A 27,124-nucleotide genomic window follows, 5' to 3' on the forward strand; every position below is an offset into this window, starting at 1 on the left:
TATAAGCCCTTTAGCTCTGAGGTGCTCTGCTTATTAACCAGCTTATAGAAAATAATATGCTTTGGGCTAAAATCAGTTTTCAAAACTTTTTTAATATTATCCTTATTATTCATAGCTGAGAACTCAACCTAGTCTCTGAAGAAAATAGGAAAAAAAGGGTTAAAATGATATTTCTTCTTTGAAGATAGTCTTTGGTCTGAGCTGTGTCAGCTTCAAAAAGCCAAAGCAAACAGAGTCTTGGGATTAAAAGGTCAGTATACAGTCAACTACTGCTGGCTTTGAGATCAAAAAGCCCTCAGTATTTTCCATGTATTAAAATTACTTTTAAAAATAACATTCAGGTAAAATGTATCTTGTGCAAACTATGGAATGTAAACACTATATATTGCTTAATATTCTATTTTTAAAAAATAGAAAAATAGTGCCTTTGTTTATGCAAAAATGTAATACCATTGCATAGATTTAATAAACAGTCAGTGATGGTTTTAAGCAATCATGAATGCTAAAGATAGTTGGCCTGATTTATTCATATATAAATATAGTAAGATATGTCTGCAGGGGCTCAGTCCTTCTCTTACTGAAGTCAACAGCAAACTCCCCCGTTATTTTTAATGGGGGTATAACATGGGCTTGTCCCTTTAAGGTCTAGAGGCCTGGGGCCAGTTAACTTTAGTTACTAAATAGGCACACCTGAGCATGGATCAGGTGCTTCCCCTGTAAGAGCAGCAGAGAGCTGCAGAATTGGAAGGCTCTTGTAGGCTGTAGAGAATAAAAGATCATAGAAGAGTTTGAAACACCAAGGGATGAAAACTCCAACCAGGTAGAGCTGGGAGCAGCCTGCTAAAAGTAGGTAATAGCAGACTTTATTTTTGGGATTTTGAGTTTTGTTCTGAACTTTCATGTTAATAAATCTAGACTCTAAGGATGGGTGTTTGTATAGACAGAAGACTGAGTGGAGTTTATTAAGAAGCCTTTAAGGGGGGGAAATGGAGGCAGGATGCTGCAAAGCCACCCCAGGTGATGAGGGGAATGCTTCGGAGGTGGCTGTCATACCACAGGGGATTTTGTATGAGTAAGATGTGTGTACTGGGCCCTTATTTTGCATAGAGGTAGCTGAGCAAACCAGGGGCCCAATGCTGCAAACAACTTGTCTGCAAATATTTATTCTTTGTGCCCTTTACACGGATTGGAACTGAATACATTTGTTTCCAGCCCCTATCCTGCACAATCAACAACTTTACCTCACTTGCTGTTCCTGATTTTTTTCCCCCCCTCAGCTAAATAAGGCTCTCACTAGCCATTAGCCAAACACCAGAAAAGATTCCTGCTCTTCCACAGGCAGAGAGTGACATACTGCTGGCTAGTTTCTCACACCAGCCTCAGGCTTCTGTCTGTTGTTGGCGCTAAGATGTTCCTGTCTCCTCCTCCCTGCCTCTGCCTCGCACTCTTTGCCTTCTCTCCTGATGCAGTCTGCCTCTCTCTCTCTTGGTTCCTGACCTAGACTCAAGGAGTGTTGAGAACTAACAGGGAGCAAGGCAGTCATGACAAAAGTACAGCCTAGAGCAGTGGTTCTCAACTAGGGGCACGTGTACCCCCAGGGGTATGCAAAGATCTTCTGGGGTACATCAACTCCTATAGATATTTGTTTAGTTTTACAACAGGCTACATAAAAAGCATTAGTGAAGTCAGTACAAACTAAAATTTCATACAGACAATGACTTATTTATACTGCTCTATATACTATTCACTGAAATATAAATACAATATTGATATTCCAATTGATTTATAATTGCATGGTAAAAATGAGAAAGTAAGTACTTTTTCAGTAATTGTGTGCTATGACACTTTTTTGTATTTTTGACTAATTTTGTAAGCACATAATTTTAAAGTGAGATGAAACTTGGGGTATGCAAGACAAATTAGACTCCTGAAAGGAGTACAGAAGTCTGGAAAGGTTGAGAGACACTGGCCTAGAGGAAGATGGCAGTTTCACAACCTAGTGAAGGCCTGATGGGCTCCTCTCAATAGTTCCAAACTGTTACATGTTATAGGAGCCGGAAACCCTACATACACTCTGCAAAATGTCCACAACAGGAATCACCTCTTAACACAGCTGTCTAATCCTCAAGGTATTAAACATTGGCAGATGAACTAGTATCCTTTTGGAATAACAAATGTCACCATTAACAACGTAGTCCTGACATCCAGCCTACTTTTTTTTTTTGTTCTGATTCTTCCGATTGCCCCAGTTATACCCTTTTGTACAACTCTAAACTATTCCTCTCTACAGTGTAAACCACCTACAGGAGCTTGAAGAATGTAATGCTCACTTTTCTCTTGGTTTTCATTTAGGCAAGCCATATGTATTTAGTGCTTTTAATCTTTCCTCAGAAGGAAAAAACCTCAACCCCTCCACTCCCCAAATCATTCTTGTTGCTTTTCCCCTTAATTCCTCCAATTTGTCAACACCTTCCTGGTTTCATCAAATGAATAGTTGCCAGGCTGTTGTATCCTAACCCTAGGGCCTGATGCCTGAATAAGAGTCAATGTGGCTCTATCAGAGTCAAAATACCCAGCTTTAGGGGAGCAATCTGCTTCTGCCCAAGATAAATGTGTGGTTTTTTGTTTTGTTTTTTAATTACACCACATGTTCCTTTATGAGGATGTTTCACCATAAAATGAGATTTATAATTCTTCCGTTTAAGCCAATATTTACATTGCCAAGTTAATTGCCAAGTTAATTTCATTGGGTTTACTTGTGTTTACTATCCATTGTCTCTAATATCCTCTTAGAGATCCTAACACAAAAGTTTACATTATGATTCTGGCTTTCTTCCATTTGTCGAAGGTTGCTTTTTTGGGAAGGAGGCAAAAACCTGAATTTATAATGCTTGAAATAAACCTGCATTCCCCTTGCCACCTTTATTTCTTATTTAGTGCCAGCATCACTGATAATTTCAGCACAACTTGGAGAGATTTGTTTCTGATTTTTTGCCTCAGAACCAGCTAATGGAGAACAATGGAAAACTATTAATTTGTATAGAATGTACCCAGTGACTATTCCTTTTCAAAAAATTTTTGTTAGACTAGAACTTTTCATGAAGAGATACAACTGTAAGATTTCAGTTAAATATTTTATTTTTTTAATCACAGAATTGGAGTTTGGGAGCAGCCCTATTCAATTGTCTCAGGCCAATTTATTGCTATATAGCAAAAAAAAAAAAAAGTCATAAAACAAATATTTAGTATTGTAATATATGCTTTGTGTTCTTTCAAGTCCTGAGCCTGTGAAGTGCTGAGTTGACTGTGCTCAGCACCTCCTCTGATCAGGCTCAGTGGGATTTGAGGCCATGTGGTGTGGTATCATACAGACAATAGTTGAACATTATCTTGTACCATTTAAATAAATGACCCTGAATAAGCACAATACTAAAGCATTCAAATGGGGAGGCATTTAATTTATCTTTAGATATCATTTAAAGATGAATTCCCTATCACACAGTCTAGATTTTCAAAGTGCTATACACTAATCAGGAGTTTAGCTGGAGCATCTGCAATAAGCACTTTTCTCTCAGGTAGTTCCCCACAATGGGTACTTTAAATTATCACTCACCTTCAGATATAAGTCTATTGAAAAATGAACGTTGGAAATAAGAGTGCAACTAGATACTACAAAAATGAGGCATATGCTACATTTTATGATACCACCACAGAAGGATAAATAAAATATTTCAAGACTGCTACCACTTCAAATGTTACAGACATGAAAAGGATTGTTTTCTCATGGGTCCCTTTCAGACATGTAAATTGGCGATATCTAGGCATTTGCTAGAACAGGGAAACTTTCATACCAAAACCCCAAACTGATTATTCCTGACTGGTTTCATTTCTCCAACTAAAAACTAGGTCCAGGTTCATGAATCTGGGCTAAGCTTGCTTTGAGTTTTCAAAGTGAAACACAAGGAGTGTGAATCTGATGTAGATTTAAAAATAAAGTGAGGGTGCAGGCAGGAAGTCACATAGATTAATAGATTTTAATGTTGAAAGGGACCATTATGATCATCTAGTGTGACCTCCTGCATAACACGAGCCATATGACTTCCCTGAATTAATTCTTGTTTCAAGTCCACTAGCTGTAGCTGAACTAGAGAATATCTTGATTTTAAAATTTCCAATGGAGAATTCACCACAGCCCTTGGTAAATTGTTCCAGTGGTTAATTAGTCTTATGATTAAAAATCTGTACCTTATTTCTAGTCTAAATTTGTCTAGCTTCAACTTCCAGCCATTGGATCTTGTTCTACCTCTGTCTGCTAGACTGAAGTTTCTGTTCCCCATGTGGGTACTTGTAGACTGTAATCAAGTCACCCTATAACCTTCCCTTTGATAAGCAAAATAGACTGAGTTCCTTGAGTCTTTCACCATCAGATATATCTTCCAATCCTTTAGTCATTCTCAAGGCTCTTCTCTGAACCCTCTTCAATTTTTCCAACATCGTTCTTGAATTGTGAACACCAGTAGTGGACACAGTATTCTAGTAGCTGTCACAGTAGTGTCAAATACAGAGATAATGTAACTTCCCTACTCCTACCTGATAGTCTCCTGTCTTATACATCTAAGTATCAGATTTAGCTGCTTTTTTTTTTTTTGTCACGCTGGGTATGTTAACACTGCAACCAAAACCTCTGACTGGCCTGTGTCCGCTAGTTTGGGCTAAGGGGCTTGGCCTAAGGGGGTTTTTAACTGTGGTGTAGACATTTGGGCTCAGGCTGGAGCCAGAGGTCTAGGACCCAGTGAGTTGGGAGGATCCCAGAGCTCAGGCTGCAGCCTGAGCCTGAATGTCTACACCACAATTAAATAGCTCCTTAGCCTGAGTGGGTGTCTAATTGCAGTGTAGACATACCCAGTGTCATTCTGGGAACTCATGCTCAGCTGATTATCCACCATGACTCCCAAGTCTTTCAGATTCATGGCTTAGTAGGATAGAGTCCCTCATGCAGTATACATGGCCTACATTCTTTGTTCCCAGATATGATCTTACATTTGGCCTGTTGAAATGTGTGGTGTTTGCCTGTGTCCAGCTTATTAAATGATCCATATTGCTTGGTATCAGTGACCAGTCCTAGTCCTCTTCATGACTTACTACTTTCCCCAATTTTTGTCATTTACAAACTTTCTTAGTAATGATTTTTATTTTCTTCTAGGTCATTGAAGATGTTAAATAGTGTAGGGTCCAGAACCAATCCCCGCAGGACCCCAGTAGAAACACACCTGGTTGATGAGGATTCCTCCTCTATAATTTTATTTTGAGACCTATCAGTTAGCTGGTTTTTAATTAATTTAACATGTGACCATGTATACCAACTCTTTAATGGAAAGAAAGGGGTTAAAGAACTACTCTGGGCTCAAGGAACTCCACCTGGTCTCACTCTGAAAGCATTTCTGGAATGGAGGAGGAGCATCAAAGGAAAATAGACCAGCTCTCTGAAGATGGCTACTACAGGTGAACAGATCCACACTCTCTTAGTTCCTTGGAAGGAGCGCTGTGGAAAGTCCAGCTGCCTGAGATCTCTGAATATTTGAGTCCACCAGACAAGCTGAGAAAAGGGACTCTTGACACTGTTTGATTTTTATTGTTTTAAATCTTTATTCTGCCCAGGGAGAGAAGGGGGCTGGTAAGATGTAATTCAGGGAAGCAGCAGAATAGGACTTTTGGGTGCAAATGTTAGCTGCCTTCCATGGGGCCTTGAACTGGAACCTAGTGAAGGGGATGAGTCCCATGGGGGTGCAGAGGACTGTGAGTCTACCTGCACATAGGAGAATTTGGATGGGGAGGGGTAAGGCCCCTGAAACCAGAGAAGAAGGGACATTGAAACATAGACTCTGGGGAGGCCTGCACACCCCTTGACTGACTCTAGGACTATCCTTTGGATGTTCTGAGTGCAGCAAGTCCCTAAGTGCCCCCTTTTGGAGGGTGCGTGTGTGCATGCATGTGAGAGAGAGGCTTTTGGAGCTAGTGTCCTGCCTGCAAGGACCACAATCAATGGTTGATGCGAATGACTAGAGGCAGATCCACAAGCTGGTGCTTTGGGAGGGGAGTCACCAGCTGCAGTGTGTCATATTGGGTTTGTATCATTCTAGTTTCTTAAGCAAAATGTGCAGTAACAAGTCAAATGCCTTACAGAAGTTTACGTGAACTTCCAATGAAACAAAACAGTTGAGTTCACCTTTAGATTTTGCCTTGGGACAAGGAAGTGCCAAATAAGGGCTTGTCTAAACATAAACATAGTACTGCTTTTACTATACTAGTAAAAGTAAGCAGTACAACCCCCTTATTGTGGATGCATTTAAGTTGGTGTACAAGTACTTACGGTGGCATAGGTTATTTCAGTGTGAGAAGAGGCATAAGCTACACTAGCATGACTTTTGGTAAAAAGTCACACACACCCCAACCCCCCCCAAGCTGAAATGGTTATACACCTAAGACTTCGTCAACTTTGAATTAAAAGGCATATTTAGGACTTGTAAAGGACTCTTGCATTTGAAAACAGAAGTCCTGGGATTCAGTGACAATGTATGGACCAAATCTTGGGCCTGCATGCTAAGATTGGCATGAGGGATGCAGGAGATGGGAAGAATGAAATCCTATTCCCCATGTGCTACTTGTAAATAATACTCAAGAAATATGAGCAAATTGTCTGTGATCACTGAGGCGGGGCATGAGAGGCAGGGGCAGTGTGTACCAGCAGATGCAGCTTGCTGCTTCTACAGTACCTTACCCCTGTGAGTCTGTTTTCCAGGCAATATGTGCTCGATACTAAAAAAAAAAATCCCATCCTGCCAACTTGCCCACTCCCACTCTGTGTTCCAGGACACTAAGTCACCATGGATCTCTTACTGTACATCATGCAGAAAAATTCAGTCCCCATTTGTGGGCTCTGTGCTGCTCAGCCCATCAGGTAGCAGTAATATAGCTTTTCTGCTTTTTAGGGCTTTGCAAACCCATAGGAGTCAGGAGGATTTGCTCTTTATACAGGGAGACCATCTCGCTGTCCATTTTCCCAGTCAGTCATAATTTTGATTTGACATTGCAGTTGGTTGATAGAGAGGATTTTCATAGCTAAGCAAAATGCAACTCACCCATTTCCCTAGGGCAAGTCATTTTGTTTTGACAGAGCAAAATACTGGTAACTTTTATCCTCAGAAGAGTGGATGAGTAGATTTTTGTGCTTGGACTAGAACATTTTTATTTGGGGAAAAACAACAAAAATGGATCAACTTTTAAGATCAAAACAAAGATATGGTTTTCATGCAAATATCTTAAATTTGTTTCTAAACAAAATGTCATTAGTCATCTGTCCTTTTAGTGAGGAAATAAGAACGCACAGTTATAATAAAGTAACAGAGCGTCCACTTCTATATTCCCTTTTTTCCTAAGTTGTCATGTACATTATAAACTATAATGAATGAAACCTCACAGCAATACTATGTAGTAGGTATTATTCCCACTTGTAGAGGGGTAAACTGAGGTATAGAGAGGTTAAGTGACTTGCCCAAGGTCACAAAGTGAGTCAGTGGCACAGTCAAGAATCTAACCCAGGATTCCTGACTCTCAATCTTCTGCTCTAACTATTAGACCATACTTCCTTTCCAAGAGTTAAGCAGCTCCAAAGAACAAAATGCTTATTGCTAGCTTCCTCCTATTAGAAATATTAGACTTTTGAGACTGTGTATTAAGATTAAAGCATAATTATTCTATAATGTTTCATAGAAGACACAGATGGGTCCTGGATATCATACAAAATCCTGAAGAGAACAGAAAGACACTAACACTGCTCCAAAGACCTTGTAATCAAAATTTAAGATAAATCACAAAAAGAGGGTGATAAATAGCAAGAAGGAGACAGAAAGAGGAAGGACAAAAGTTACAGTAATCTTACCTGGTGAGATTTTAAAATTTAAGAGCCAAATCTGCTCTCAGTTATAAAAGAGGACATAGAGGTTTTTTAAAGTTCAGTCTTTCTTTTGCTCAGGTTAGGTGGATGCTGTCCAGAAAAACTGGCTATAAAAGTGTCAACATAGGAGGGCAAATACATATCTGACTGTTGCAAGACTCTCAAAATACCATAACTCCCCCTGTACTACAAATTCAGTGATGGATCATAATAGATCAAATTTAGTGACCATATTACATTTAAAAAAATCAGAAAAAGTATGACATTCTGGGCTGATTAAATCTTTGTTATAGAATGGTTTGTTGGGGGTGTTTTGTATAATGTTCATTCTTTCTTTCAATAAATGACAAAAATAAATCTTAAGGTAAAAAGTTCCCTTTGTTTTTCTGCCTCTCTTCCCGATCCCTAATACTGCATTGTACACTTCTAGATATTTTAGGAAGTGTGCAGACAATATTTGTCATTTAATATATTCTGTATCAATTATCTACTTGCACACAGCTCCTGCGTGGGTGAATTTCAGATTCAAGAGTTTCCTCAGTAAAGTATATTCTGTCCTTGTTGCCCTTTTTAAATTCACTTTAATTGTTCTGTATAAAAAGTGGCAGGCTCTCTCTCATACAAAATGAGGTTTATGAGAAAATTGCTGCAGTCTTCCCCCTCACCCAAAAGTTATGCAGGCAATCTGTACTATGCCTCTTGACTCCCAGTCCTATACTCTTTTTTTTTTTTTTTTTTTTCCCCCTCCCCTCTAAATCACAATGGTAATTCATTTAGGGCCAGACTAAACAGTCCTCCACAAAGAGTAGCACTGATGTCAATGGAGTACTAAGAGTTGCAAAACTGGTCCCTTAACAATTAAGTACACACTATAGTATTCATTGCAGCATCTTTTTTTTATAACGTAGAAGACTAATCTTCACATAAATAATGGAAACGATGTGTTTGCACTACAGTATTGTTTGTTTAGGATTTCAGAAGTGACTTTGCAACAAAAAAGACAGTGTCCATCCTAAATAGTGAGAATCTGCACTGGCAAAGCTGTTGTACCACCTTGAAGCTTACTCCTGCATTTCTCACACTGAAAAGCAGCCATGGAATTCCTCGTAGGAGCTGTTTGTGCACATTTAAAAGTAAGATTGGACTCTTGTGATTTTCATTACATTGGCACCTGCTTCATTATATGTTGTTTATCCAGAGTTGCACTGCTCTCTCCTGGTGACTTACTGCCTCAATAAAAAGGTTAAAGTCTAAACAAACCACAGTACTCCAAATATTAAAAAAAAAAAAAAAAAAAGGAAATGAATATGTCTCTCATAGGCATTAATTAAATCAGCCTAAATCTATGCTCATTTTGTGCTGATCTTTAGACGTGGTCATCCATATTTATTGAGGGCAGGTCTCAACAATTGCTTAAGTCGATCTAACTTGCGTTGCTCAGAAGTGTGAAAAAGCCACCCAGCTCAGTGATACAAGTTACAGTGATTTAAGTGTTGTCCCCACTGGCGCTATGTCGGTGGAAGACATACTCCCATCAACATAGCTTCTGCCTCTCATGGAGGTGGTGTACTTATGCTAATGGGAGAGTGCTCTCCAGTTGGGATAGAGCATCTTCACCAGATGCACTACAGCAGTGCAACTACATCAGTGCAGCTGCGCTGATGTAGTGTAGACCTGCCCTGAGGGTCATCTCTGTGGCTTCCAACCATTTTGTTGTAGGCAGTCTGTCGGTCTATTTATTTTTCCTTATTCAGAAATCAATGAAGTATTTTCTTCATGCAATGTTAGAGGACTATTCTATCAATACATCAGGGTTTATAGAAGCTATTAATTGCTGTTGATGGGAGTTATGCACATGAAATTCCTCAAGTTTGGATGGAAGGAAAGACGCTTGAATTTCTGAGTTGAAAGATTGGAAAGGGAATGATTTTGAGGTCATATGTGAACACTGAAAGCCTGTCAAAATGTATTTTATTGAATCAACATAAATTCTTGGCTTCTCAGGTCAGAAGAGGTTGAAGTGTTGTGGATATGGCTTGCTCAGCTCTAGGTAGAAGAGAGGCTGGAGTGCATTGTACCACTCTCATGGCAACCTGTACTGGATAATTTGCATACAAAAGAGCCGTATGAAGGAGTCCTGGATTCTTTACTTGCCTGCAAGACACTGCTATAGTTTGGCCTGCTTCAAGGGAAAATTCTCCATGGAGAACAGAATAATATCCTCTTATCCATGGTTACAGGAACCAGAAGAGGGGGAAAATAATCTTCTGGCCTTTGTAGAAAACTTCTGTTGACCCTCACCACTTCCAAGCTCTCTTCTTTGTTGTCTTTAGAATTGGGTCATAAAGTTGGAGGGAGAACATATCATGAGGGAATCCCAGGATACCACCAAAAAAGTAAATATCTCCATGTACATTTCAAATAGTTCTCTTTAAAAAAAAAAATCAAACCATTTCATATTCATATATTAGGTTGTATACCATTACTTGGTATCTATACTAGAAATGATGGTTCAGGCTTTTGTAGCTCAGCTCAGCACTCTGAGCTGTCCCACTTACCTTAAGGACCGATTTTGCAACTTTAGTTATACTAAATAGCAACTCATTTTATGCACAAAGTTGCTGGAGAATTAACTCAGTAAGTGCTATTTAACTTGACTAAGGATTACAGAATTGGGCCTTTAATGATCAGCTGCTGTGGAGAACCCACATGCCCCACCAATGCCTGTCTCTTATCCATTTATGAAGTTGGATATTCTTACATGTCATTGAGCTTGGATTTGTTCACAGTTAAGTTTTGATGCAGCCAAAGCTGCATCTCAAGTCAAAGCATGTATAAACAAATGGGCAGAGTGAGCATTGTCTTGTACAGCTGAGATCTTACTCCAATGAATTGGTAGTACAACTCCTAACTTTCTGGAGAACTAGAGTTGCGCCAAAAAATTGGGATACACTGGCTTAAAGTTAACACATCACAGGATTTCCAGACCAAACTAAATTACATAAACACAACTTTCATTTTGTTTTTCTAATGTATTTTTCTTCTGACAGACTATCAACATTTAGTTTTTTTTATTTTTAAAACCATTACACTGTTACTAATGCTTCATTTTGAAAAGGCAGCCACTTGCAAGAACCACAGCAGATGTTGCTGCTTATTTTATTTGACCTCACTTAACTAGTTTCCTCTGTTGAAATATCATATTCTATGTTGGGAGTTATGTCAGGAAGCACAATATGTGCAGTGTGGGTGAGTAAGGGTATATAAGCTGTCAAAGGGAATCAATTATAGGAATTCTTGAATTGAGTGTGGGATTTAAGAAAAAAAACCCAGATGAAATAGCTTTACATGTGCAAGTGTAATGAAAGCTTAAGTTAAATACAAAAAATTCTATAATCACAATGAACATTTGGCACTAAATACTATAAATTGCCCGGGCATGGTGGTTTTTTTTTGTACATTTGAGATATTGCAGTCTCCTCTTTATTTTGGTGTAAAAAACCATGCAAATGAAGTGAAACATTCCCTTTCTGCATCCTTTGCATAGAACTCATGCAGGTGTGGGTTTCTTATGAGACACAGAAATATAGGTTAAGGAAAAAGGTTAGTTACCAGTTACTGGTGTTCTCCTAATGTATTGCTTTTGCTGATGCACACTGAGTATTGTGTGCTCAGCCATGTGACCGTAGGAGCCATTATAAGATAGTTACCATTAGAGGGGTATAACTGAATTGGCACTGAGAGGGAATAAAATAAGAAAAACTGAATGTTGGTCTAATTATTGGGGTGTTTTCTATATGACTAGAGTGGTTTAACTCCATAGGAGTCTGTCTGGAAAAATTAAAGAAGGAAAAAGAATGGCCTAAATAAGCCAGACCTCAGCAAACACTTGAGTTGTTAAAGGCTCTGAGGATTCTGTCTTGATCTCCTACAGGACTGGTTTTCACCAGAAGGGTCAAAGCCTGGGGGCACAAAAAAATTATAGTAAGGTTTAAAGTTCATGTGCTCTCACTCTCTTGGCAGTTGTTTGGGGATCCAGATTTCTTCAGACAGCCCCAGCGGGGTGCTGTGACCAAGTTAGGCCTGCCTAAGTTATCAACAGATGGTAAGCGTTTAGGTAAAATATATGTGTAGATGGTTTTAAAATCCCTTTTCTTATGCTTTGTTCCAACTGTTAAAATAAATATTTTTATTTTTAAAAATTATATGCCACTAGTCATAGACTCCTGAAAGGAAGAGTCACAAGTGCTTGAACTTGGTTGGAACTGCAGGGTATGCTCAGTGGATACACAGGCTACTTATAGCCCAGGGTCTAGTCTAAAAGTGGGAGAATTTGTGAAATTCCACACGGAGATAGGTAAAGACACTAAAACCTGAGGTGAGTGTACTTTGGGTACATCTACACAGGGATTAAAAAACCTGTGGCTGGCCTCGGTCAGCTGACTTGGGTTTGCGGGGCTCATGCTCTGGGACTGAACAATTGCTGTGTAGACAACCAGGCTCAGGCTGGGACTAAGGTCTGGGGCCCTGCTCCTTAACATTTATACAGCACTTTTTAGCCCCGCAGCACAAGTCAGCTGACCCAGGCCAGGTGTGGCTGTGCCGTGGGTCTTTTATCCCTGCATAGACATACTTTAAGAGATCAGAAAAGAGAGGAGCAGCTAGCTCTATAATTATGAAAGGGTGCATACGTCTGTCCCTCAAATCCAGTATTCTAAATCCAAGAATATAAACACTTTGCCTCCTATTGATCTCTGCTTTAAACTTTTTTTCTGATGGCTTGAGTTGAAGAGAACCAGTTCTCTGCACTGGTGTTTTTGTTTTTAAATGATAGCTAGTGTTCTGTTTCAGAAAGTTGTTAATTAATAGTGAAGTTTACATACTTGGTATGGATTTCTAACTGTTGGCATTTGAATTTGGCCATTACAATCTGATGTGAACAAAAATGCAAATTGTTAGCTAATTTGTTTCATGTTTAGAAAATGTAGGTAGTATTGTATTACTGGCCAAGTTTGTGATGCTCAAGAGAACATTTACCCTCAGCTGGTATGCTACTCTGCTAAGCAGGAGATCATTTTAGGTATGTGTCCACGAGCTTCTAAAGTAAAGGGTCTCACGCTTCTTTGTGTATATAGGCCAAACTGTATTCCCTGCCAATAGCTTTTGAATGGGGAGCTGATCAATTCCAAATTTCAGGAAATGTTCTAGGCCTCAAAGGACAGAACCCTACTGATTTGGGAAGAATCAAAAAGGGGAAATTGGAGAAACCAAAGCAATAAGGATGATGGAAGTGGGAAGGAGGATAGGTTGCAGAGAGTCCCAGAACTAAAAGGGGATGGGAGAGTAGCACACACAGAGAATGGAGGGATGCAAGGAGCTCCACTGTGTATAAAGATCTTGGCCTAAAGAAGCAATGAAATATGCAGCCCCCTGGGTATTGACAAGCCAATCATAACAGTAGAGGAGTGTTAAGGGTGTGTGTGTGTGTGTGTGTGTGTGTGTGTGTGTGTGTGTGTGTGTGTGTGTGTGTGTGTGTGTGTGTGTGTGTGTGTGTGTGTGTGTGTGTGTGTGTGTGTGTGTGTGTGTGTGTCCCCATAGCCCTCAGTGTTCTCAAAACACAAAAAGCCATCAAGGAAAAAGTACAGTATTTTATTTTCAAAAGCTCCAAATGGAAATCTGATTGCAATTCTGAAAGTGGGGCGGGGGAACGCATGAAACAAAGGCTGCAGTGTTGGCTCAGATTCTAAGTGAAAAGATGAGCAAACTGCACATTCCCTTCCCCACCCCTCATAATTTGACTACTGTCCCTTAAAAACAGAAGATTTGAAGACAAATGTCCTTGGAATGTGATTTTCGGACAGGAGCTCTGAGTTCTATATATGATCTATTTCAATGTAACAATAAAGAAAGTTCAAACCACCTATTACAGCATAAAATCATATATACACAAATAAAATAATTTTAAAGTTCAGGATGAGGAAACCCAGATCCATCATGTTAAGAATCCACACTAATAAAAATAGCTCCATCACCCCCTTTTTTTTTTTTTAGCGGGAACTTTTTCTACAGAGGAACTTCCCTGCCTAGTTTATTCCCTCTTTTAAGGGCTGATATTTTAGTAATATTCCTTTGGCTGAAAAGGGCTAAATGTGATTCCTTTGTAGACCCTCAGAGGTGCTCTGACACCATAGAGAGGGGTTGTTGCAGTGACACAAGGTGCTTTCTCCACCCCAGAAAAGGAGTATGCTGCTTCTGGAGCCCTTCCAGTCCAAGTAGCAACGGAAGAGGTTAGTGTTTTGGAGAGGGAAAGGGAGGTTAATTTTTTTTTTTTTTTAAAGTTCTGGTTCTTGCTTTTCTTTCTTACGTCAGGAGTGTTAACAGGCAGTAGAACCCCTAAAAGTTCAAAGAATTATATTTTGGTCTTGCAGTGGCCTAAGGGCCAGCAAACAATTTGGTCAAATTAACCCATCTTTACTGCTAAAGTTAATTCACTTCATTTGCCATTGTTGTCTTGATCATATAAAGCATGCTTTAAAAATATTCAACACAAATTAGCATTAAAAATTTATTAGAAAACAGATTTAGAATAAAATAATAGCTCTTGCAAAATAGTGACTATTTCTTGGCCTAATCTGACAAAGCAAACAGGACACAACTACTAATTTTGAAAGAATTAAATAAAGTAATATGTAGGATGTCACTGCTGAGTTCTCCAAGACAGGAATGAGCACGCCCACTCAGAAAAAGAACCTTTTTAAATATATACAGTACTAAAATCGTGATTCTGAATTAAAAAGGAAGATGATCATATCTAAACTTCTTGTAGTCATCTTTGCAACATTCCTTGTACATAATATCTGACACTATTCATGAAGCTTTTACCTACATTGTGAACAAGTATTTTTCATTTGTTCTTTTCATGCTTGCCATCACATACATCAGGTTACAGTGTACAGATTATTATTCTTATTGGAATTCTTGGATTAAATTCTCTAAAGAAGTTCTAGCTTCTTTCTTTTAAAGTCATCAGTCAATCATGTTAAGAAGCCATGACTTTACTTTTGTACACTTTGTCATAAATGCCTACAAATAAAACAGACTATTATGTATATGTTCTTAGAAAAATGATTTGCCAGTGCCATGCTACATAATTAAAAACAAATAGGCTTATCTCCTTTAGTACTTATTTTACATAAGAAACTGCAAGCCAGAAGGAGCATGAATTTGTGTTGCTAACTTGTAGGTGTAATCCAGCATCTTTATTTTTGTTTCATATGACAGAAGTCAGGCCTATTCATTACATTTTATCCGTGCCCATCAGCAGAAACCAGCTTAAAATTTATTTACAAATTCCAATAACTTTTACATGGTAGAAAGCCAGAGAAATGCCTGGGAAGTGGAGACTTGGTATAAATGAGCTCTTCTCACCTTTTGATCAACAACTCTGAATCCTTTATCTTCAGATCTTAAATATCCATCTGTAGATGTGTGGTCAATTTTAAAAGACAAGGAATAAATTACAGTATGCAATTGTGGTTGTGCTTACCAGCCACTCTTTAAAACAGACCTATTTAAAAAATAAAGCATCTCAATTTGAAGGGAGATGAGTCTTTCCTAATCCATTAGAAACTTGACGGTTAATCAGTGAAGCTGCTTCTTCAGCCACATCTACAAAAATATTAACTTCTTGTTTTGGCCCAACCTAGTCCCAAAATGACGACTTCCGTTTTGCTATATAATGAAGCTTAGACAGAGCAACAGCACCACACAATTTACATCTAATTCCAGAAACATCTAACCAACAAACAGACTTGTACTCCAAAGAGCCACATCACTATAGCAACATCTATGTAAGCTCTAACGACATCTAGCTAACTCCCAAACTAATTCACATCACTACACCTTTCTGGAGGTCAGCCAAAGAGAGATGCATGCATGTCTTTCCACCACTCTTCAATATCAGAAGAGGAGATGCATTGTTTAGCACATCTCTCTGTCTCTGGCTAATGTCCAAGACCGATCAATCAGGAAAGAGCACATCACCTGCATTAAGACATTTGAGGATTTTCTGAGCATCCCCTTGGATGTTAAGTGGATGGGACAAAGTTAAATTCCTGCGTTAGAAGCAGGACGCAGTGAGAAAAAAGTATGGAAAGTTTACAAGTTCCCTTATGAAATCAAAATTAGCATCTGTGGTTGTAAAGTCCAGAAAAGCCTCCCACAAGCAAGCCACCAAGGAGGCCAATTATTGTTAAATTGAGCTCTAACCAATTGTTTTTTCTGTAGTATTTTGGTTTAAAGCAAGGAAAGGATCTGCATGGGAAACAACAAAACACATCATTAGCTTGCAGACTGCATTCATTCTAGGAAAACAAAAGTTCCAGTTAGAATTAAAACTCTACTAATCGATTTTAATTGTGACAGCATTTAACATCTGGCCATTTCAGTCTACGATGTACTGCCTGGTAAATTCCTTCTGTTTAAATACTCTAAAGAGAACTTTACAATTGGCATCTTCACTTAAAACTTGCACAAAAAATAATTGGATTTAGCCGTCTTTTAAACCATTAATATAGCTAAATACTGGAAAACCTGTACTTTTGAAGGCTTTGTACACGTTTACAGATAAAAGTAAACTACAATTAGTTTTATCTAAATAGTGCAAGTTCATACTTAGTTTTGCCTTTCAATAAGTTTGTTTTAATATTCCACTCCTTTCCATGCATGTTTTCTCTGCCAAGCAGTACTTTCTCCATACTTTCCCTTTTATAAAATAAAGCTGTTTATCTTAAAAGCCTCTGATACCTTGTCAATTTTGCTTTAATTAAGCCTTTTGTCATTTGTTGCTCTGCAATACATGATTCTCATTGTATCATGACATATCTCGTATTCATCTATTACACAGAATGTTAATGTGAACACATCGATATTAATATCTCTTGATAGATCATGAGGCTTAATATATCACTTTTGCAAAGTCAATGGTGTTCCTGTCATAACATAAAACAAGCTAGAGAATGAGGTATGTAAAATGTAGTTTGTTTGTATTTGGTTTTCATTCCAGATATAAATAAGAGATTCATCCAGTAAAAGTGGAACTAATTAAGTATAAATATTAGAAAAATAATGTGAATGGTTATGGGGCTACCTGTATCTCTACCCCTTTCTGGTCCCTGAGTGGACTCTCTACAGGTGTTTGACACAGGTAAAGACAAGAGGCCAGGGGGAATCATGATTCTTATATTGGGACCCAGGTACACCACCTTCTGTATACCAGTCACTTAACCTACAGGTCCAAATGGGTTTTGGGCACCTGCAGTCCTCTCTTTAGAAACCTGTGACCTTTTAAAAATAAAGTATTTTTAATTTTGTAGTTAAAACAAAGCATAAAAAAAAAAAGGATTTGAAAAAACCAAGCAGCCTATGCAGTTTTTAAATCTAATTTTATGCTTCACTACAAGCAATGTTAGGTAGACTTTCTTCTTAAATCACAGGAATGGAACTGAACCAATTTATGTTCTCTTAGCCAGGTCAAATCCTGCTGATCTGTGGGTCTCTCTCTGATTCATCCTGTTCAAACTGGCTTGCGTATTCCCCACAAGAGCAGGCTAGAGCCATTAAGGGCTAATCTACACTACAGAGTTTTGTTGAGAAAACAGTGGGGGTATACACATTGAAATGCTCTTCCCACACATGTAGCTCCCTTGCTATGCCAACATAATAAAACCACCTCTACGAGAGGTTTAGGGCTTATGATGGTGGGTGTTAGGGTGATGCAATGTCAGTGTAGACACTACATTCCTTACATTGGCTGTTGGCTGGCATTCTTGTCAATTTCAGGGGTCTGCTGGAGCCCTGAAATTGATAAGAAAGCTGCTCCCCTGGAGAGCTGACCACCACTGTTTTGTTGACAAAACTGTAGTGTAGACAATCCCTTAACGGCTCTAGCCTGCTCTTGTGGGGAGCCCCAGCAAGCTTCTTCACCCACTCCCCACTGGGAGCCATGGCAGCTTTGTCAATTTCACAGCTCAGCCTCTGAAAGGCTGCCTGGCTCCCAGAGGGCGAGAAGTAGGGGCAGCTGGACCCTACTCCTCAGGGGAAAGAAGCCCCTGGCACCTTCTCCCGACTCCTGGTAGGGAATGGTGGGGCCCCCAATTCCCCACACTGCCCCTCTTAGGTCAGTAGAAGTGCTCCTGGTGAGGATGCACATCTGACCCAGGGAGGATAGTGTGAACATCAGCCACCATAGTAATTAATATGGTGGCTGTAAGTCAACCTAACATAGGTAGACTTAACTTTGTAGTGTAGACAAGGCCTAAGGTTATTCCCTCTGCAACTGTCTCTTAACAACCCGTAAGTGTACCTTGTTAGGTCACTATTGGAAAAGGCTTCTCCCCTCTGTTTCTCTAGGTAGGTAGGCTCTGCTATCCAGACAAATTTCTATGCTAAACTATCCACTCCCAGTTATGGGACAAACACTATATGTTAGTGACAGTTACAGTATTAAAATCATCAGAGTAACCCATATTTGTCAGTGGGTGTATGACATTTATTGTGATGGAATGACACTCCATTATGATCTAGAAATGAGTAAAGGCCCAGTTAGTCACATTCAGTTCAGCTGTGTAGTAATTACTTTCCAGCCAGAGAAGGTGGCACTAAGAAGGATCATGTGACCACTCAGACACCAAGGCCTCATAACTGGGCTAAGAGCTTAGTCTGGGGAAGAAAGCCACAGAGAGCAGATTTGTGTGAAAGACCCAAAGACTGTTAGAAGCTAGAGACCTCACAAAGACTTAGGCTGAATAGGGACAGTAGTCAATACCAAAGTGGATGAAAGAACTCCAGTGAAACCCGTAAGCTGGGCTGAGAAGATGGCCTAGAAGCTGGATTGATTCTCTGGGAATTTGGACTACACTTTGACATTTTGTTACCCTGGAAGGGGTTGGAACTAGGTGATTTTTCAGCAGGATGGCTGACTCCTACACAAAGGTGAATGGCCTGCAGGGGATGCTAGGTAAGAACCCATATAACCAAAAGCTGAGACAATTAGGGGTGCTATGGCAGTGAGTAAAACCGTTTTCATTTATACACAAATAGTTAAAATATTAAGTAGCCAAGATTAATCCTTATGTCATTAAAGTTGTAAATCCATCACTGATGTATCTCAGTATACTGCTTGTATGATATTTCAAGATCATCCACTACTGGCCAGAAGACTGTGTCCCTTCAAGCAGGCATGCTTCCAGCAATAGTAATACATACATTTGCAACCTCCTGGCTTCATTACTGCAACTCCTATCTAGGAATGAAAGTACATATGCAGAAAGAGTGCTACTTATTTCAAAACTCAAAAGTCCATCTATCTGCCTACACTCATCTCTTTGTATTCCTCAGTGGTGCACTCCACTCTATGCACTGGCTTTGTTGAATGCAAAGTCCAAATCAAAGTCTCTGTTCTAATATTCAAAACCCACAAGGGACTTGAGCCAATTTACCCAAGAGATTACCTTTCCTTTCCTTCCCTTATTATGATAGCCTAGGACAGTTATCCTAAATCCAACTATGGATTTATTTCAAATGAGAGCATCCACATGGGGATTTAATGTGCTGTAACTAATGTATATGAACTTAACACCTTAGTTAATTCATTTTAACTGTCTGAGATATCCTCATATAGACAAGCCCTGAAACAAGTGAAATTGTTGACCATCAGGGAGAAGCTTGTGAACACAGCAGCCAGAACTTTCATGGGAACTGTAACAATAGTACTCGCTCTTAGAAGGGATAAGAAAGACCACAGACCTTAACAGCATTCAGAACCAAATAGAAAACCTATTTCTTCTCCTCAATAGTTCTTAACACACTTAATCAAAGTCACTATCGTTTAACAAAATTCAGCTACTCTTTATGTGATGACAATTTATTTTTTATTACTTGAGGCATTCATATTATGCGGATAAGGGCACAAGTATCTAGGTAGCTTTCTCTACCACTCCTCATGCTGCATCTGTTTTTTGGAAAAATAGGGCATCAGTCTTAGATCTATATACAAGTTTCCCAGGCATTGTTCCTCTTCCCTTAAAACCTTCATCTCTGTCTAAAACCTTAGATACAGAGCACTGCGGACCAGGGAGCATGCTTTTGTGTGTGTCTGAAAAGAGCCTACCATATTCTCAGGGCCAATATAAACAAATATAAATAGTCCTTTTCCTGGGATTCTGATCTAGCACTTCTTAAATTCATACACAAAAAGGAATTGTTAGTGATTACCTTTTGCCATGTGGATAGACTGTTGCTTTAGTGATGTCGGGAGTTCATTGCACAAGACCTGGGTGTAAGCAGAAATTCAGCAACCATGGAGCTGTAACTTTGGGGGAGCCTGGTAACAGAAGATAGATATTCATTATAAGAAAAGAGTGCTCAGATGCCAGTTCCTCAGGACAGGGATAGTGTCTGGGTTGTCTGAGAAATACTATGTGCACCTATGGAGTTCTATAAGCAAAAATATGGATGGAGTTTCAGAATCTAATAGGAAGGTTGTGATGATTTCTTTTTAAATGTTTTAATTAAATTTTATTTGTGCAAATAAATATAAATAAAGGATAAGAATTAAGTTGTATAGAGCTTATGTCACAATTCATCAGATTCCATCTAGATGCAAAGATACATGCACACCAACTCATTGATTACAGTACAGTATTGAGCAGATTTGTAAGGGCTCTTCATAGAGTACAAATAGATTTAAAAAATTTAAAAAACCAGATGTTTAAAAATCCATTTAGTATTCTCAGAATGTATGGTAATTTACATTTTGCACATAGGCAGTTAGTTTCACTACAGTTCAGCAGTAAAAAATATCATTAATTTATATTTACTTAGTACTCTACATCCTAAATGATCCTGAAGTACACCACAGCTATAGGCACATAGAATGTTTGGAATTAAGCCTCCTCAGCACACCACCCAACAGGAGGAAGGAAAATTTTAGCCAAGGAAATCAAGGAAAATTCCTAGTCTTATAACAAGAAGTGCCAAACAGACGGCAACAAATCCAGTACATGGTGAGGTGTCAAACAAGTGAAGCTGCACATCAGGACCTGGTGCAGAAGAAAAACTAAGATCTATTTACTCTGTTAAGCCTTTGATTGACCTCTAAATTAATTTAATAGTAGGGGATGAGTATTTTTTACTGTATATTTGCAGGGATTCTGCTGGTAAGCCTTTAAATTAAATGAGACTAGTCACATGAGTAAGAATTCCCCTATCTGGCCTTTAAGAAGGGAAGGAATCAACCTACCCTGCCTGCCCTTGAAACATACAATTTAAAACATTGTAGAAGTATGAAATCAACCCTTCAGCTCTCAGAACTTACAGTGATACCAACCCTTAAAAAACAAAACAAAAATAAAGCACGCTTTGGTCTGAAGCTTTTTCCTACTATCACAAGAAACTCCAGAAGTTACTATAACTGCAAGATAATAAAGAAAAACATTTTTCTCCATTTTATAGTTTCTTTGTTCATTTGACAGCACTTTGTGTATTATTAGTTTCATTTGTCTGTTTCTTCTGCACTTGTATGTAATCTCTTTTGTTTGTATGGGTTTTTCACAGAGCAGGGTGGCAGGAGAAAAAAAATAGAAATGTAACACTACTACTAGGTGGCTAATGGCAGCAAAAAGGGCCAGGTTAAATACAGCTTGGGTCCCTCTTGACAAATAACTAAACCAGCTCCACATCCTGGGAAAACTAAATACACCCGCTCTGGATGCTTTTAAACAGGAAGAACTTCCACATGTGCAAGCACTCCAAGACCATGTACAAACAATGGAAATCTTTATTAGGGAAAAGGAATACAATCATAAACTTGGAAAACACAGCAACAGAATTCATATATATATGCAAGTAAAGTCCTCCTCTTTCCAATAAGTTTGTCAACAGTGCCTCTAACTCCTTCCCACCTGCTGGTGAGACTCTCCCAGGGGTAATGGTCCCTTGGGTGTATCACCTCAGTCTTCCATCAAACCACACTCAGTCTAGATCAGCATAAGTAGCAGTAATCCAAGCATCTCTTTGCAGGTCTTCTCCAGTCCTAAGGAGGCTGCTTTGTCTGGTCCAGCCTGGAGGACCACCAGTGGTTAAAGTGGTCTTCGTGGGTTTTGTTTTGTTTGTAAAGAGGGGGGTGGTGCAGAGGTCTATCATAACATGGGCGTAACGGTTTGGTAAGACCATGCTTTAAGTGCATCACTCAACAATCCAGCTTTATATATTTGTAGATATTTATATATGTATATATTTTGCCAGGTCTGTGACCCCGACTTTAAAAACTAGGACCTATCTCCTGACCCAGCTTAGTGATTCAGCTTTATTAAGGTCCTGGATAGAATGGTGCCTCAACAGAACGCCCTCAGCTTCTCTGATGCTGTTCTCTGCACTGTGTCTCATAGCAAAGTCCCCATGGGAAGGCACCCAAGAACACTTAAGACCCTTTGGCAGAGTGTCCTCATTGCTTGGAAGTAAACTCATAGCAATGAGATCACCCTAGACTCTCTAGAAGCACAGTATCAGGGCTGGCCCTAGACCAAATGGTGCCCCAGGTGAGGAGTGTCTTTGGCACCCCCCTCACCATTTGTTAAACTTCTGAATGCCTTATTTTTTATTGCATTTGTAGCCCATTTCACAACTTTAATGCACAATGTGCATCCATGATTTATCCCTCTCATAAGACAATACATTTGCATGCTACAAACATTCTATTTTCTCTTTTGTCGCTAACATCAAAATCAGCACCTGGTGACCCCCAAACAGTCATCTGCCCCTGCCCACTACCCCCCAAAAATCCATCATCTTGTACAGCGATGGTAACTTCAAGTGTCACTAGAGAAACTGAATAGACAGCCTATGCAACTCTCTATGGCAGCACTTTCCCTTTTCACCTATAGAGCGAATAGAATGCCCTTTCCCCTCTGAAACTTCTGGCCATAAGGCTTACACAAATACAGGAAAATGCAGCTATAGGCATATCATCTGTAATTAGTTTCCTGAAATAAGATTTAACTTCATATTGTACCTTTAAATAAAACAATATTGGTTGTCAGTTATTTTTTTCTCTGAAACACAAAATTCTCATTACAGGTAAGTTTTTGAGCATGCAAGAGCTGTCTACAACAATTTCAATAAATACAGATTAAATATTCCTTTGTAGAGTTATGCATGCAAAACCCACAATAGTATGATAATACATGAGATCTGGAAGGTAGAATTGACCAGTCATTGTTCAAGCTGAGTGAAATACAAAAAAACAAATCAGCAGTGCAAATAGTATAAAGTATATTAGATATTAAAATTTTCAGTTTTAATAGCTTGAAGTGAACACAGATATGGAATTAAAATATTTTTGGTATGGTTTTTATTTTGACAGTATCCTTTTAAGTTTCCCTGGGGGGGGGAGAGAAAGTAAATCACCAGAGGAACTATATAAAATTCATAATAAAAATATGATAGAGCAATTTTTCTGTTTAGGATAGAATTCAGTATTTTCAGAGACCCCTTAATCTAGGGAGGTAAAAGTGATTTACAAAAATTTAGCTCTGTAACACCATAATGAGGTAGACAGGTATCATCCCTATTTTACAAAAGGAGAATTGGAAGTTTGTATAGGTAAAGTGACTGCACAAAGTCATGCAACCAATAACCAGTCCCATATTTTGCTGGCTTGACACCAACACGTTACCATAAATGAAATGATCGTTGGATGGTAAGACAGTAACAAGTTGCTTTGTGAGACTTTACTGCAGTGTAATTATTTTAGGGATGGGCAGCTGAGCGATCCAAAGATAACTGGTCAAATAATGTAAAAAATGGTCCTATTTTAAAGCATTAATGTATTACAAGAGTAATAAAGAGTAAGACTGGGTGGTCTCCAATAAGCTTAGTGTTAGCTTTAGATAGAAACATATGCCTAATTACAATAAACAAGTTATTTAACTGAGTTATTTGAATTAAAAAAATGTGAAAATCAAATTCTAAAAAATGATGCAACTTTGCCATGATGCAATCAAAAAGGCAGGCTGCTGCCTACATCAGGGTATTCTTGCTGGAATATTTGACTATGGTCAAATAATAGGTGGTCAACTGACAATTTCCCCAGTCAATTGATCCAGTTCCCAAGCGTAATTATTTGTAAGGAATGTAATGTCACCACCTTGCAACCTGCCATGATGCTATTGGCATAGTGACACCCTCACACTGCATAGCAACACACTATTTTCCGTGGCCCCTCACTTTGGCACGGCAGCCTCACTGCTTCACACCCACTTTCCCAGATGGCATGGCCATGCAGCAACATCTATCTTCACACGAGGCTGCCACCCTGCACCGCAGCCGAGCACCCCGATGGTGCCTAGGAGGGCCCAGGCTGCACTGCAGTATTTCCACGCCACCTAGCCAAGGACATTTAGCATGAGTCTCACGCCTACGTTGCTGTGATATACCATGTGCCCCCCCTTATTTCCTCTATGCGCCACCCGCCATTGGGGGTGTTTTCTCAGCATTACCCCCTCATGCGTACCCTATGGGCATAGACGCCGGGGCGAGCGGCAGAGTCAGAAGCTACACTGAGGAAGGCGGGCTGCCTGACCTGAGGCGAGCACGGCCTCAGCCATGAACTCCCAATTCTGCGCTCCCTCAGGGGGAGTGAAGCGGGGGAAGCGTGACGGTTAGAACCGTTACGCTGCTGCCCCTCCTTTCATTCCCCCTCCTGCGCGCGCCAGCCAGTCCCGACTTTTTTAAGGGCTGCCTCCCATCTCATAACGTCTTTTCCATCGAGGAGGGGCTGGGAGAACGCACGAACGTGCTCTGGGCAGAGCGCTGACGTCACCAAGAGGAACCTTGGGGATTGGCTAAGGCTGGACGTGCGTCTTGCGTCACCGGAAATAATGGTCACAGGGAACTACCCTCTCTCGGTTCAAACTGGCTGGCGGTAAAGCGGAGTGGCGGTGAGTAGAGAGGTCCTGGGGGTGAGGGCTGCCGGGAATACTGGCGCCCGGTCTTGGAGAGCTGGGGTGTGTGTCTGTTAATAGGGGAGTCCAGCTCCTCCCTGGAGCGCGGGGGCGCGTTCTTCCCTGCCGGCTTTCCTGGGCTCTCCTTGGAACTAGGGAACCCTTTCCTTTCCCCTTCGGGGGGAGGAGATTCCTGAAGGGAGGGGCTCAACCCCCCCAGCTAGTCTCCCCTCATTAGGGGCTGGTGTCTTTCTGGAGGTAGTCAGCCCTTTCCCTGGCGCGCGCTCTCTCTCGGCAGCTGGGCTTTCCCTGCAAAGGGGGAGGGGTGTCGAGCCCCCTCCCTCCTGGCGCTAGGGAGCTGAGCTCTCTCTGCGGGAGGGGCCAACCCCCAACTCCCCTCTCTTTCCTTGGAGAGTGGAGCTCAAGGCCCCCCCCCCCATTTCTCTCATTAGAAGTTGGGGTCTTCCTGGAGGGAGTGAGCCCATCCCATGAGTACCTTACCCTCTAGTTAGGGAGCTGGACTCTCCCTGTAGGGAGGGTCAAGCCCCCATGGCCCCTCTTTTTCCTTGGAGGGGTGCAGTCAAGTCCACTTTATTCCCCTCTCATTGGGAGCCTGGCCCTCCAGCTCCCCACAAACACACACACATGTTGAGGCATTGCTGGGGTGGAAGCTTCACTCAGCCTGTTTGGGAGCAGAAGGCTTGGTGGTGACAGCTCTGCAAAGGCTCCCCTTACTAGGTCCCATTGCCTTTGATTTGAGTGCACTAGGCTATCTGACAGGCCTGCTGCCTGATTATAAATCAGGTGCTGCTAACTAACGAGTTTCCTTGCTTCTATCACTGCTGTGGGGTGAGACTTTCTAAGCTGTCTCAAGGATTTAGACCACAGTTCCCATTAACTTTAATTGGAGTTGTGCATCTAACTTTCTTAGGCAGCTTTGAAAATCTCCCCTCACCTGATTAAAGGCACAGAGGGAGTTTACAGATACCACTTGTACATGAAGCCATAATTCTTCCTATAGTTACAAGTAACCTTTAGATTAACTGTGGCTGAGAGGGATATTCTCTTTCTCAACATCTTTATCTTGCACATTTAGCAACACTTTGTTGTATGGTCACTTTTGTTATTTCTCCTCTAAAGCTAGTAAGCAACACTATGCATCTGAGACGTGGTCTATGCTTAAAATTAGATCAACCTAGCTGCATCACAAGGTTGTGAAAAATTTTGCACCCTGTGTGACACAGTTAGATTAATCTCCATGGGGAGGTGGATTAACTACATATATGGAAAAACACTTCTGTTGATGTAAGAAATGTCTATGTTATGGTGCTATAGCTGAACAGCTGCAGCACTGTAGATGTGCCACTGTAGTGTACATGTACCCTCAGTAATTCTGTATGACAGGAGTCTCATGAAGGTCAATGCGATTGATTCATGTGCATAAGGTTACTTACATATTTGCAGGATTGAAGCTCTAGCCACATTTTTATTTGCGTGGCATTTTCACATAATGGGAGGTATTAAAATAATAAGAAAATGTGACTATAGAACTGCAAAACTCAGTGGGGGGTTTGGAAAGGTGCATTAATTAAAGCTATTTTTAACTAATGTTTAACAGGTTAATTTCAAGCTTGCTTATTTTTTTAATATTCTAATTTATTTTCCACCACCCAGGCTTTGTGTACATCTTGTAACCCACTCTTCTTGGATAAGGAAAATAAATTAGTCACTTCCCTTTTTTTAAACATGGTTCCTCTTTCTGTTCTCATGCCCTAGCATAGTGTTTGGGTTCTCAAAAATACATTGGGAATGGTGAGAGAATGGTAGTTTTAGTGATCTTGCCATCAGATATGGAACTGCAGACTCCTGAGTTCAAACCCTGGCTCTGCAATGGACTTCTTTCTTCTGTGGCTTTGGTGGAGTCACTGCTCTGCCTCTGATCTGTGAAAATGGGGATAATTCAACGTCTCTATGAGAATTAATTAATGTCTGAAAAATGTCTTGAATGTAAAAGATGCTAAGTGTTATTGCTAGTAAGCAATCTCCATTTAAAAAAATTCCCAACAAATTCTTTTAACTGAAACTTGATAAAATCATAAACAGTTCTGTTAATATTATGCATGTTGGAGTTAATGCAGGGTGATTTTTTTTTTTTTTTGGCAAATAGTTT

At 40.0% G+C, this 27,124-nt stretch overlaps 1 protein-coding gene and 1 long non-coding RNA gene across 6 annotated transcripts in view; both read left to right on the forward strand.

Moving 5' to 3' along the window:
* Positions 1–763: 763 nt before the first annotated feature.
* On the forward strand, positions 764–8,317 carry LOC137154552 (uncharacterized). Its single transcript, XR_010920229.1, has 2 exons — positions 764–846; positions 5,204–8,317. It is a non-coding gene; the product is annotated as an uncharacterized lncRNA (long non-coding RNA).
* Positions 8,318–24,907: 16,590 nt separating this feature from the next.
* Positions 24,908–27,124, forward strand: part of CIT (citron rho-interacting serine/threonine kinase) — a 100,002-nt gene continuing 97,785 nt past the window's right edge. For all 5 annotated transcript variants that reach the window (XM_067550110.1, XM_067550111.1, XM_067550115.1 and 2 more), the window contains exon 1: positions 24,908–24,951. The gene's annotated coding sequence lies outside the window, so the exon portion shown is untranslated. The remainder of the gene's footprint in view (positions 24,952–27,124) is intronic.

Source organism: Emydura macquarii, unplaced genomic scaffold (assembly GCF_026122565.2).
Source record: "Emydura macquarii macquarii isolate MOO-44397 ecotype Brisbane River unplaced genomic scaffold, CSIRO-AGI_Emac_v2 contig_1254, whole genome shotgun sequence".
Taxonomy (NCBI): domain Eukaryota; kingdom Metazoa; phylum Chordata; order Testudines; family Chelidae; genus Emydura; species Emydura macquarii.